The sequence below is a fragment of the Hyperolius riggenbachi genome, chromosome 2 (genome assembly GCF_040937935.1).
Source record: "Hyperolius riggenbachi isolate aHypRig1 chromosome 2, aHypRig1.pri, whole genome shotgun sequence".
Lineage (NCBI taxonomy): Eukaryota > Metazoa > Chordata > Amphibia > Anura > Hyperoliidae > Hyperolius > Hyperolius riggenbachi.
In genome coordinates this window covers 31340111-31352208 of record NC_090647.1, presented here as the reverse complement: position 1 = coordinate 31352208, position 12098 = coordinate 31340111, and the positions used below count along the sequence as shown (strand labels likewise).

General features: G+C 42.1%; 1 protein-coding gene across 1 annotated transcript in view; it reads right to left on the bottom strand.

Annotated features, from left to right (window-relative positions):
* The window catches only part of P2RY6 (pyrimidinergic receptor P2Y6), a 141784-nt gene extending 130039 nt beyond the window's left edge, over positions 1 to 11745 (bottom strand). Inside the window, exon 1 of the mRNA XM_068264663.1 lies at positions 11615 to 11745. The gene's annotated coding sequence lies outside the window, so the exon portion shown is untranslated. The remainder of the gene's footprint in view (positions 1 to 11614) is intronic.
* Between the last annotated feature and the right edge of the window lie 353 nt (positions 11746 to 12098).

The following is a 12098-nucleotide window of genomic DNA, read 5'->3' as shown; positions in this document are numbered from 1 at the left end:
CGTTCCCCGCATGCAAATTCGCATAACCAATACAAGTGAATGAACCTGTGTCCACTTGTCAGGAAAACGGAGCGTTTTCTTGTGCAGGAAAAATCTGCACAGCAGAGCCATTCGAATTTGGACACCGCGCACACCGCATACAATGTATTTTATAGGGAATTTGCATGGCGTTTTTGTATGCGATTTTTCATGCGAATTCGCATGGATTCAATGAAAAAGCACACAGGCACTGACATGGTTAAATTCGCACACACAGCGTCATCCATGCAAAATCGTATGCGAATTCGCGGTAAAATTCGCATACAACCGCATGTGATTTCGCTCCTGCATGCGAATTCGTCCGCGGCGATTTCCCACCGCACTAGTGGAAACGCATCCTAACACTTTTGTGCTAATGCGAACTTTTAATGCGCCCGGCTAACGGAAAAGTACCGTATTTTCATTGCGTTTTTCGAAGCGTTTTCAAAACGCTTAACAAGCTCATTCTTTCTGCATACTGTATGCAAAACACAAGCGTTCTGCATGCAATGCTTTCCTATGGTGAAAAAAAACTAATTTGAAAATGATTAGTTTTACATGTTAAATATGAATATTAATTAACCCATTCAGGTTCCATGGTTTTTCACGTGAGAAATGTTCACCTCCCATTCATTAGCCTATAACTTTATCACTACTTATCACAATGAACTGATCTATATCTTGTTTTTTCCGCCACCAATTAGGCTTTCTTTGGGGGGTACATTTTGCTAAGAGCCACTTTACTGTAAACGCATTTTAACAGGAAGAATAAGAAAAAAATGGAAAAATTCATTATTTCTCAGTTTTCAGCCATTATAGTTTTAAAATAATACATGCCTCCATAATTAAAACTCACGTATTGTATTTGCCCATATGTCCCGGTTATTACACCGTTAAAATTGTGTCCCTATCACAATGTATGGCGACAATATTTTATTTGGAAATAAAGGTGCATTTTTTCCATTTTGCATCTATCACTATTAACAAGTTTAAAATAAAAAAAATATAGAAATATTTCATCTTTACATTGATATTTAAAAAGTTTAGACCCTTAGGTAAATATTTACATGTTTTTTTTTTTTTTTTATTGTAATGGGTTTTTTTTTTTTATAGTGAACATTTTATTTGGGTAGTTTTGGGAGGGTGGGGGGTAAACAATAGATTTATAATGTAAATGTGTGTTCATTTGAATTTATTTTTATTTTCAGTTGTAGTATTACTTTTTGGCCACAAGATGGCCGCCATGAGTTTGTTTACATGACGTCACTCTAAGCGTAACACATGCTTAGAGTGGCGCATCGGGGAGGGAACGGTCAGAAAAGGCGCAGCTTCCGAGAGAAGCTGTCGCTTTTTCAGCGGGGGTCCCGGGGGAGAGGAATCATCGATCGGGCACCATAGCCCGATACATTGATTCCCTGGCTACCGAATCCGCGGCCGGGAGTGCGCGTGCACGCGCGCGATCGGCCGCGGGGGCGCGCGGCAGCGCACATGGTTCCTGGACGTAATTTCTACGTCCAGGAACCAAAATAGGTTAAGAAACCCAAAATACATGAAAAACGCAGGAAAAACTCATGCGTTTTGCTTTTTTGTGCGCTTTTTCCCCCTTCCTGGCGCTTCTGATAAAAGTGCTTTTCTAAACGCTTTTCCAGAGAGGTTTGTAATTCACTCTCTGACGCAAGTCAGGAAGTGAACTCTGTGACCCGGAAAAGAATAAATACAATGTATTCTTAAAAACACGAACGCAATCGATCAGGGATGGTCGTAGTCAGCCAACTTCGCCACGCTGGAACTACGTGTAGTTTTATGCAATTACGCTTCGCCAAACTACGGCTTCGAAATCAAATATTCGCTTCGTATGCGTTTCGTAGAATACGCGTTAAAATACGCAATTACGCGTAGTGCGAAGCGTAGTGTATGCGGATGCTTATGCCTGTATGCAGAAAATTTTATGCATTAATTCCTCATTAGATGCTTGTACCGGGAACTCTTCTATGCGTACATTCCCCTTTTCCAATGTGTAAATATGTAAGCATACAATCGTACGCAGAAAAATAGACGCGAGTTATGCATAAGTAGTTCACTACGCAATACACATGTTAACTACGCATAGTAAGTGTAAGCTACGCATAGTGGTACCTCGCTACGCGTAAAATTGTAAGCGTAGTTCTGCAACTTCACCTACGAACTAGGATGCGTAGATGCAAACTACAATGCGTAAATTCACACTGGCGTAGTTTCTGCTCATCCCTGCAATCGCTGCACAAAGTGATTTTGTGAGCGTTTTGCGGTTTTCCTATACCTTCCATTGAGGCAAAATTGCCTCAGAAATGGTACAGACTGCGCTTTGCTGAGCGGATTGGAAACAAACCGCTCAGATGTGAACTCTCTCAAAGGGAATCATTGCACAAGCGCTTTTGTGGGCGCTTTTGAAAATCGCCTACGTTTAAAGAAAGGGCAAAAACGCCATTAGTGTGAACGAGCGTTTTTATGTGCGTTTTTTACATGCGTTTTCTAAAACGCATACGATTCAAATACCATAAGTGTGACAATATAATCTAGGAGAAAACTCAGGAGAAGAAGGTAATTGCGTATGGGCCCAGGTGTTTGACCGGATTTGTTTCAGGTGTGTGATTCAGACATTACTGATGCCAGAGATCAGCAGGGCTGCCAGGCAACTGGTATTGTTTAAAATGAAATAAATATGGCAGCCTCCGTATACCTCTTACTTCAGGTGTCCTTTTCGGACATTGCGTTCCGCTTGCTTGGCCATTTGTGTTGGCCATTTTTTTCATTTTTGTTAAGCGCTTTTCTAATTGGTTTTGCAAGGCGATTGCGGTTTTTCACTTCCTGACGTGAGCCATTTTGTGAGCGTTTTGAGTTTTTCCTCTACCTTCCATTTAGGCGGAATCGCCTCAAAAATGGCCCACGCACTGCTTATCTGAGCGGATCGCAAACAAATCGCTCAGATGGGAACTTTCTCATAGGGAATCATTACACAAACGCTTTCAGGCCTGGAACCCACTGAAATCAGCAAATGCGAAACGCAACCTCTAGCGTTTTGTCTGAGCGGTTTGCAAGCGGATTCATGCGCGTTTTTCGGGCGCGTTTTGCAACATTGTATTTTTTTGCTCAGCGGTTGCGTAGCATTTTGCGTTTCGCGTTTTTATCCTGATTGGTCTTGTGAATTATTTTTCATTTTGTAAGTGTGCTGAACCGCAAAACGCTAGCAAAACCGCTCAGTTTCGGTTTTGCTGAGCGTTTCCGCTAGCGTTTCAATACTTTACATTGAAGCGCTAATGCTCCCAAAATGCTGCACGTCCTGCGTTTGCGTTTCTGGGAAACGCAAACGCTCCTGTGGAAGTTGCCCCGTTCATTAACATTAGCCCAGCGTTTTGGCAAAGTGCTAGCGTATCGCAGCGCTGCCAAAAGCGCTCCTGTGGGTTCCGGCCCTCAGGGTGATTTTGAAAATCGCCAGCGCTTAAGAAAATCTCAACAATGCCCCTAGTGTGAACTGGCTCTAAAGGTCTCTATCTTGCCCATTTGTTCAAGCTGTGAGGTATGGACTTATAATTTGTCAAGCATTTTGCGGGAGTGATTTTTCAGCGGAAAAATCACTGAACACTGCGGCAATTTGTTTCCGCGATCGTGTTTAGCGCTTCTATAGCACTGAAACGCGATCGCCGGGAAATTGCCTGAAAATGGTGCAGACGACGCGTTTGCCTTTCACGATTTTGGGCGATTTGCGGTAACTACCGCAAATCGCCCAAGTAAGAACAGGCCCATAGGGTATTATAGCACTAGCGCTTTCAAAAGCGCTAGCGGTTGAGCGTTTTGCCGAAATCGCCGGCAAAACTCTCAAGTGTGAATGGGCCCTTAGAGACGGCTCCTGCAAAGGTTTGCCGGCTTCACTACCTAAAAAGACTAAATTCTCCTACACACACATCCAACTATAGTCGTTTGAAGCGATCGTTCCAGTAGGTATCGGCCAACGATAATCAAAGCCAACAACCAACGAGCCAAGTCGTTCCAAAAGACGGAACCAACCTGACTTTTTTTTTTTTAAACAATTAATGTTAATAAAAGTGTGTGTGCAAGGAGATCGTTAAGGAAACAACTGTTCACAAACCACAGCGCATGCGTAGTAACAACTTTTAAATAGTATATTCTTTCTGCATCGTTTGCTTTTCAACGACTTCATCGTTGGCCACTTATAAAGTTACTTTGCTTTATTGACCAATCGCTATTTTAGGGCTCTTTCACACCAAGACGTTGCGTTTTAGGGGACGTTAAGGTCGCATAACGTGCCCCTAACGCAACGCATGGTGGTGCTAAAGTTGGACGCTACATAGAGAAGCGTTATGAGTCTCTTGGTGCGCCGTTTTCGTTCGATACTGGTAGAACGAAAATGGCGCATGCGTCAAAAGACTGTGGAGACCACGTGATCGGAACACTCTGCATCACATGGTCCCGCCAGCCAATCGTCGCACAAAGCAGCCGCTCCAGGAAGTAAACACATGACGTCACACAGTGCAGTGAATATTAATTAGCCATGTGGCTAGGCACAATAGCGGACTTTTCCCTCCTCCTCCCAACATTACTGAGCATGTGCAAACAGTCTTAAGGCGGCTAAAACCGCGTATAACGCACAGCATGCTGCACTTTCATTGAACGTGCAGCGTTACACGGTAACGCAACGTGGGCACTGTGAACAGCCCATTGATTTTTCATTGCTGTGCGGTGGGCTGGGCTGCGTTACAGGCTGCTCTAACGTGCGCCTGTAATGTCTTACTGTGAAAGCAGCCTTATTGACCAATCGCTATTTTAGTGATCGATGCTCGCTTATTATGAACAATCCTTGTCGTATATGTGTACGCACCTTTACCCCAGCTATAGTACTTTTCAAGCCTTTTTTGGGCCCATTCACTCTAGAATAAACACAAACGAAACAGAAAACGCTGCAAGCAACGAGTTTATGTTTCAGCAAATCGCAAATTGCTTAGATGAGAACACTTCCATATACTTTCATTTTACACCTGTTTTTCAAACTGCTAGAGATTTTTTGCAGCGATGCTAAAATCGCTACACTTTTCAGAAAACTGAAAGACAAATGTTACCTCTACCTTACAACAGCTAATGTAATTTATAGAGAAAACTGACAAATTGCGCAAGATGTCAGTTTTTTTTTTGCGTGCGAAATCTACATTCAAGTGTGACCTAGCTCATTGACTAACATGAGTTCTCAGTTGAAAACAGTTTTTCTGTGCAGAAAACGCGCACGAAAGCCGACAAGTGTGACCCCTGCCTCAAAGTTTACTGACAAAAACTGACGGCTGACTGAGCCATGAGGAGAGGGGAAATTCCCCTCACACTTGATCAGTTAACTGTATGTGTTGCTCTGTGTGTGACAGAGAAGAGAGCTCCCAACAGCTGCAGCCCCTGTGTCCTGTGTTTCTGACTGAAGTGTCTGAAGAGAGCAGAGGAAATGTAACTAATTGTCACAGCTTTTCATACTGTTTTTGCTTTCAGAGTTTGATATGTTTGATATTTGCTTTCTGTAGTCTGATATGCAACTCTGGCTGTGCATTGAAGCAGACACCCCTTCTGCAATTGATTTGTCCCAATATAGCTAAATCCTACCCTCAATAAACTACAGCTTTTGCCTCTGATATTTAACATGAAAAGTAGGAAAATGTTTACACAGCTACTTAGACATTATTTGCACACTGTCATTTTAGAACACTTGGGTATCGATAGTATTCCTTTAAGACCAATGCCCACTACACGATTTTCATAGCCATTTTTCTGACGACCAATTTTTTTGTTTGTTTTTTTTTGCTTTTTTTTTTTGTGATGAGCGCTCATTTCCGCGATCTCACGACATGGGTACAGGCGCCCTATTACATCAATGACGTTTGGTAACACATGGCGATAACTACCATCACGACGGATCAGATCTTTAACCACTTTTCCACAACAGGTACGGATATCTACGCCCCTTTTTTCACCCCTTCCCCACCAGGGGTGTAGATATCCGCAGCTACCGCCGGTGTCCGCGCTCCCGCGCTCGTGCACGCCACCGGAGATCAATGAACGGGAAAAACCATTCCCGTTCATTGATCTAAGCCCCCAGCAATGATAGGCTGCTTCAATGAGAAGCAGTGCGATCATTGTGAAAAAAAAAAAAAAACGTTTCCCAGCCTCACTAAACTTCCTGCAAGCGTCCTTCCGACGCTTACAGGTCACATAAACAACAAAGTACTGTGGCCATCTTGTGGCCAAATAGTAAAACTATACCCAAAAGCATTTTTCATATACATTGTTTTACACTATAAATTAACTCATTACCTCCCACACTACCCAATTTTTTTTTTTCTGTAATAAAAAAAAAAATTACAATAAAAAAAAAACATAAATAGTTACCGTAGGGACTGAACTTTTTAAATATTTATGTCAAGAGGGTATAACACTGTTACTTAATAAACTATGGGCTTGTAATTAGGGATGGGACACAAAACTGAAAAAAATGCACCTTTATTTCCAAATAAAATATTGGCACCAAACATTGTGATAGGGAACTATTTTAAACGGTTTTATAACCGGGACAAATGGGCTAATACATTTCATGGATTTTAATTACAGTAGCATGCATTATTTAAAAACTATAATGGTAGAAAACTGAAAAATATTTTTTTCCCACATTTTTTCCTATTTTCCCATTAAAACACATTTAGAATAAAATAATTCTTGGCATAATGTCCCACCTAAAGAAAGCCTAATTGGTGGCGAAAAAAACAAGATATAGTTCATTTCATTGCGATAAGTAATGATAAAGTTATAGACGAATGAATGGAAGGAGCGCTGAAAGGTGAAAATTGCTCTGGTGTTTCAGGGGTAAAACCCCTTAGTGGTGAAGTGGTTAAAACCCCTGACCACTCCTATGCAAAGAAGAACCGCGATCTCTTGATTTCCTGTTCGTGCTCATCGTGTGCCAACGCGTGTTCCTGCTGGTAGGTAGATGGATCACGAGGCATCGCTGTGAGGTTCCCTGATCCATCTTCAGACCTGTAACCCACTAGAAAGTGCAAAGGGCTATCGCAATCGCTAGCAATTTGTGATAGCGTTTTGCAAGCGATTTCCCTGCTCCTATACAATTCATTAGAGTGGAAACGCTCCCAAAATGCTGCATGTCCTGCGACTGTGATTTCCTTAATCGCAATCGCTCTAGTGGAATCTGTCAAATCCATTTACATTGGCAGAGCGTTTAGGGAAATCGCTAGCGATTGAAAGCTCTCCCTAAACGCTCTAGTGGGCTCCAGGCCTCAGGTGAGTATTGAGGAGTGAGCTTGATATAGGTTGACTTCTGAACAGGGAGTTTGGGGATATAGACTTCTACTAGACCTAAGGGCCAAACGGGCGATAGGCTCTTGATGATCGTAATCCGCAAAATTACGATTTTGTAAAACAATTTTGTGTACATTTTTGCAATTATGCCTATACGTAATTATGATTTGCAAACTACATTGATTTCGTAGTCATTTGTAATTTCGCATAAAATTCGTGAAATTTTGCGTAATTTTGTGCCAACTTTGGAGGTTAATAGCAAAGCCCCCCTTTATGCTATTGACACCAAAATTGCTACCTATGTTAATGGGAACAGTGGGTTTCCAAATAGATAATATCGTTTTTGAGAAAATCGATTTAGAAAATGCAAAGAAAAAATGTTTTTTAAACTTTTTTTTTTCTTTGCATTTTTAAAATCGATTTTCTCAAAAACTACAAGGTCTTTTTAAAAATTCTTTTCTGACTTGTACTCACTATTCTCTTTAATATAAGTACCAATTCTAGTAGCAATAGCATCTATGGGAGCTTTGCTATGAACTGTCAAAATCGGCACAAAATTGCGCGAAATTGCGTGAAAATGACGTGAAATTATGAAATACTACTATTACATACGAGATCAAGTACGATTTTCCCTGAAATTTCGCATTACGGTTACAATGCGGAAATGCGAATTTTGATGCAAAATTTTGCACATGCGAAATTTCGGCCCATCACTGCTTTACGCATAAGCGGACGCGCACGCTCAAGGACGTGCTGCACGGACCAATGGCCGCCCGCCCCTCCTCCTGTCGGTTACACATACGCAGTAGCAAAAAAACAGACAGGAGGATGACGCGGGGACAGTTAGGTTTTATTGTATAGGATAGCGGCTGAGGCCTGCAGGTGGAGAGGTGAGAGGTCATTAGTAACCTTTATTGCACATATATTGTTAGTTTGGAGCAGATGTAGAGCGCAGTGTGGAGATGGAGGACTGTATGAAGCCACGCCCTCCTCACACAGATGTGTGCCCCCCCGGATGGTGAGTATGTGTGGTAACATGGTGTGTCGCTCTGCGGCGGTTCAGGCCTCTCGCTCTTTTCTTCCTATTGCGACATCGCTGGATTAATTAAGAGCACATTGAAGGGCTGGTTGAGAAATAAGGAGAAACATCATTCGGTCTAGTTTGTAAATGTTATTTTTCTGCACAGGATACACTGTAGCATATTTTGTACATAAAAAAGACAATTTGTAACATTTTTACACTTTATATCACTTTAGCAGTGATGTCATCTTATTACACTTTATTTATAATGTGCTAACACTTACACAGCACTGTACAATAGATAGGCGAGACATTAGGGGCTTGATTCATAAAGCCGTGATTACTAGCGTTTTGCGTGCGCTATAATGCGCGTAACGTTTTTCACGCGCAAACACGAATTTGCACACAAAATCACGGTGTGAAATCTGGGAACGTTACGCGTGCTATATCGCTAGCACGACCGTGATAATAGTCATAGCGGCTTTGTGAATGAAGCCCTAGGACTGGTTTTCGCTCTTGCACATGATCACGAATTATCGGGCAGAAAAGATATCGCTTTTGCGCAAAAATTTGCTCTTGCGCACAATAATTTGCAATTGCGCATGATACTTTGCTAACGAGCGCAAACGTGAAAATGCGCATGAAAACGGCCGCGATATGAGTTAACACAGTTGAGTGAATCAAGCCCCATGAGCGATTATGCTCAGTTTGCTTATCGCCACTGACTGCGCTCAGTTTGCTAATCGCCAGCGTTCGGCAAAGCACTAAAGCCGTGTTGCCGTATGAGGGTGTTTTTACTGCAGTGTTTCGATTTTTAACAAAATTTGAAAACATGCTGCCTGTACCATTTTTAGAGCGATTATTCCTAAAGGATTGTGCAAAAATGCACATTCTTTTAAAAATCGCTCTAAAAATCACTTTTTAGAATCGCAATTGCTAAGCCCTAAGCTATTGCGTTTGTAGTGTGAACTAGGCCTTAGAGCAGGGGTCAGGAACCATAAACGCCACATATTTTAAAATGTAATTCCGTGAGAGCCATACAATGTTTCAAACTGGGACAGTAGGTCTTACGTCCCTGTTGCCATGGTGATGTGTGTACAGGTGATCCGCCGGGCAGCGGAAGTGTCAGACACGTCTTCAGCTTCTCTTGGGTTTCAGCAACATCAGCAATTTTCCTGAGAGCCAGACAGGAGAAATACCGACTAACAGCTTGTACAATTAGCTAGCTGACTCGGGGGTTGATTAACTTTGTAGGACGAGATCCCCGCACTTTGGCCCAATAGGCTATTGGGCCAATCAAAGTGCGGAGATCTTGTCCTACAAAGTCACTGGACCCGACAGGGTCCAGGGTGAAACAACTGGAGCAGCCGTTCATTTTGGGGTAACGCGAGTACGTTAGTAGTGCATGCTACAGCAGCTGCTACTTTGAAAAGTTTACTTGCGCTGCCACACTAAGCTGCGCTGCTTGAGCAGTGTACCTTAGTGAATTAACCCCTACTGATTTGTCTGCCAGCCAGATGCAGCCATCAAAAGAGCCACCTACCCCTGCCTTATGCAGTTACACAGGGACATTATGGCATTCAACAATGATACACAAATTAGTGATGTAACAATGTAGGAATAAATATAGCAGACAAGCCCACGTTGGGGTGGAGAAGATTTTCAGCATTTGTTCGCAATTTTTGGGGGATATGGTAAAATCCATCAAAATTTTGGAAAAAGTTTGGAATTTTTTTTTTTTTTTGGGAAAAAGCAGAAAGCTGTCTCATTCAAAATCATGGGGAAAAAAAAAAACCTAAGTGCAAAATGCGAAGGAACTAAAATACAATATGCCATTCTCAAATCACTCAAACTGATCGCCAAAAGGTCTTCCGACATCAGCTGCTAATCAGCTGTTTAATGGCCTGTGCATCCCATTATGCATGTGCATTAGGGATGCCGTGCTAGTGATGACGTAGGATGGCTACCTCATTTTGTTAAAGGAAAACTTCAGCCTAAACAAACATACTGTCATTAAGTTACATTAGTTATGTTAATTAAAATATAAGTAATATAATCTCTTACCCACCCTGTTTTAAAAGAACAGGCAAATGTTTGTGATTTCATGAGGGCAGCCATCTTTTTGGTTGAAAGGAGGTGACAGGTAGCATGAGACACAGTTCCAACTGTCCTGTGTCCTGATCACCCCTCCCAGTTGTGTGTTCTAGGCTTCAAATCTCAAACTAAAGTTTAAAAAAAAAATTTTTTGCACCAAAACAGCAGAACGAGAACAACAACATCAGAAATCCCATCATGCTTTGCACACACAGCATCAGTGGAAAAATGCCCGGGCAGTTTTCTCCTGTGCAGCTAAAAAGGCTTGGGTAAGAAAAACGAAGTTCTGATGCTGCGAAACTGTTAAACGCCAAGCCTTTTCGGTGCTGTTATGTAGATTTTTAGTCTGGAGGTTCACTTTAAGAAGACGCTGCTAATCTCAGGTATTCGGATACCACATCCACATTGGGAGGGCCTGTGGTTACCATTGGTGCCAGATCCAACACCGGCCTAACAAGTTACAAATCATAGAAGTACAGCTCTTGTTTTAGATTGATTGGTTTATTTCTCCAGATGCTGATGAGTTCCCACAAGATGACAGTTCCTGTGATATGGAGGCAGAGAGCAGGAAGGAAGTTAATTCGTTGGTTTCAGTGGTTACCGGGGTGACAAAGGAACTCTATACAGAGGTTCAACAACTTTGTGGTCCATTGCGGGTATCAGCACCGTAAACTCGTGATAAACTTTCCACTTACAGCCTTCTTATCTCTCCAGATCGTCATCGGATAGGGACTTGTCAGTCGCAATCTGCTGTTCGCATCCTAACTGATTTCAGGCAGACTCGCTTATCATCCAGCGCATGAGATTTGCTGCGGTTACCAGTTCAGGCAAGGTTTTCATATACGCATTTAAAGTGGACCTGAACTCTTGCACAGGACAGAGGGGAAATAGAGAGAAATGCACCTTGTATGTATTTAGAGAGTATAGCCTGTCTAATCCTACCTCATTTGTGACTAATCACAAGTGTGATTTGATCTCTCAGCTGTGTCAGCTGGCTGCCTCGGCAGAGCAGCTAATTTGTAAACACAGGAAGTTAACACTATGTCTGCTTCCATGAAAGCAGGAAGTAGACACACTGCAGATTTATTGCAGGATTTGTATCAACTGTAACAAAGAAATGTTTATTATGCTGTTGCTTACCTTTTAGAACAGAGAGGAAGTTCTGAGTTCATGTCCGCTTTAACAGAAAATAATTCATGAAAATGTTTTGTAAAATGCATTGATTTTTTTGGCTAAAAAAATAGGAAATCATCTAATTCACCAGTTCACAGCTCCTCCACAATCTCCAACTGCCTGCTCATTCTCAACCCTCCCCTACCACCTCCCAGTCAGTGTGAAGTCATGATAGGCTGCCAGCAAGGAGGTGTGGCTTAAGCTTACACAATCACTCCTCCTCCTTTATACCCCATGTGACTAAAGGGGAAGTGATTCAGGGTGAGCAGGCAGATATTGGGCCAAGACAATCTGGGAACTGGATAAAGGAGATCATTTCCTTTTTTTTATTCTGAAACAACTCGTGTTCTGCAGCGCTGCACTTTTTTCCTGTATCATAAATAATGCATATAGAATGTAGTACTTATCACATCCGATATAAAAATCCATCTGTCACTCTTCTTCATAAAAA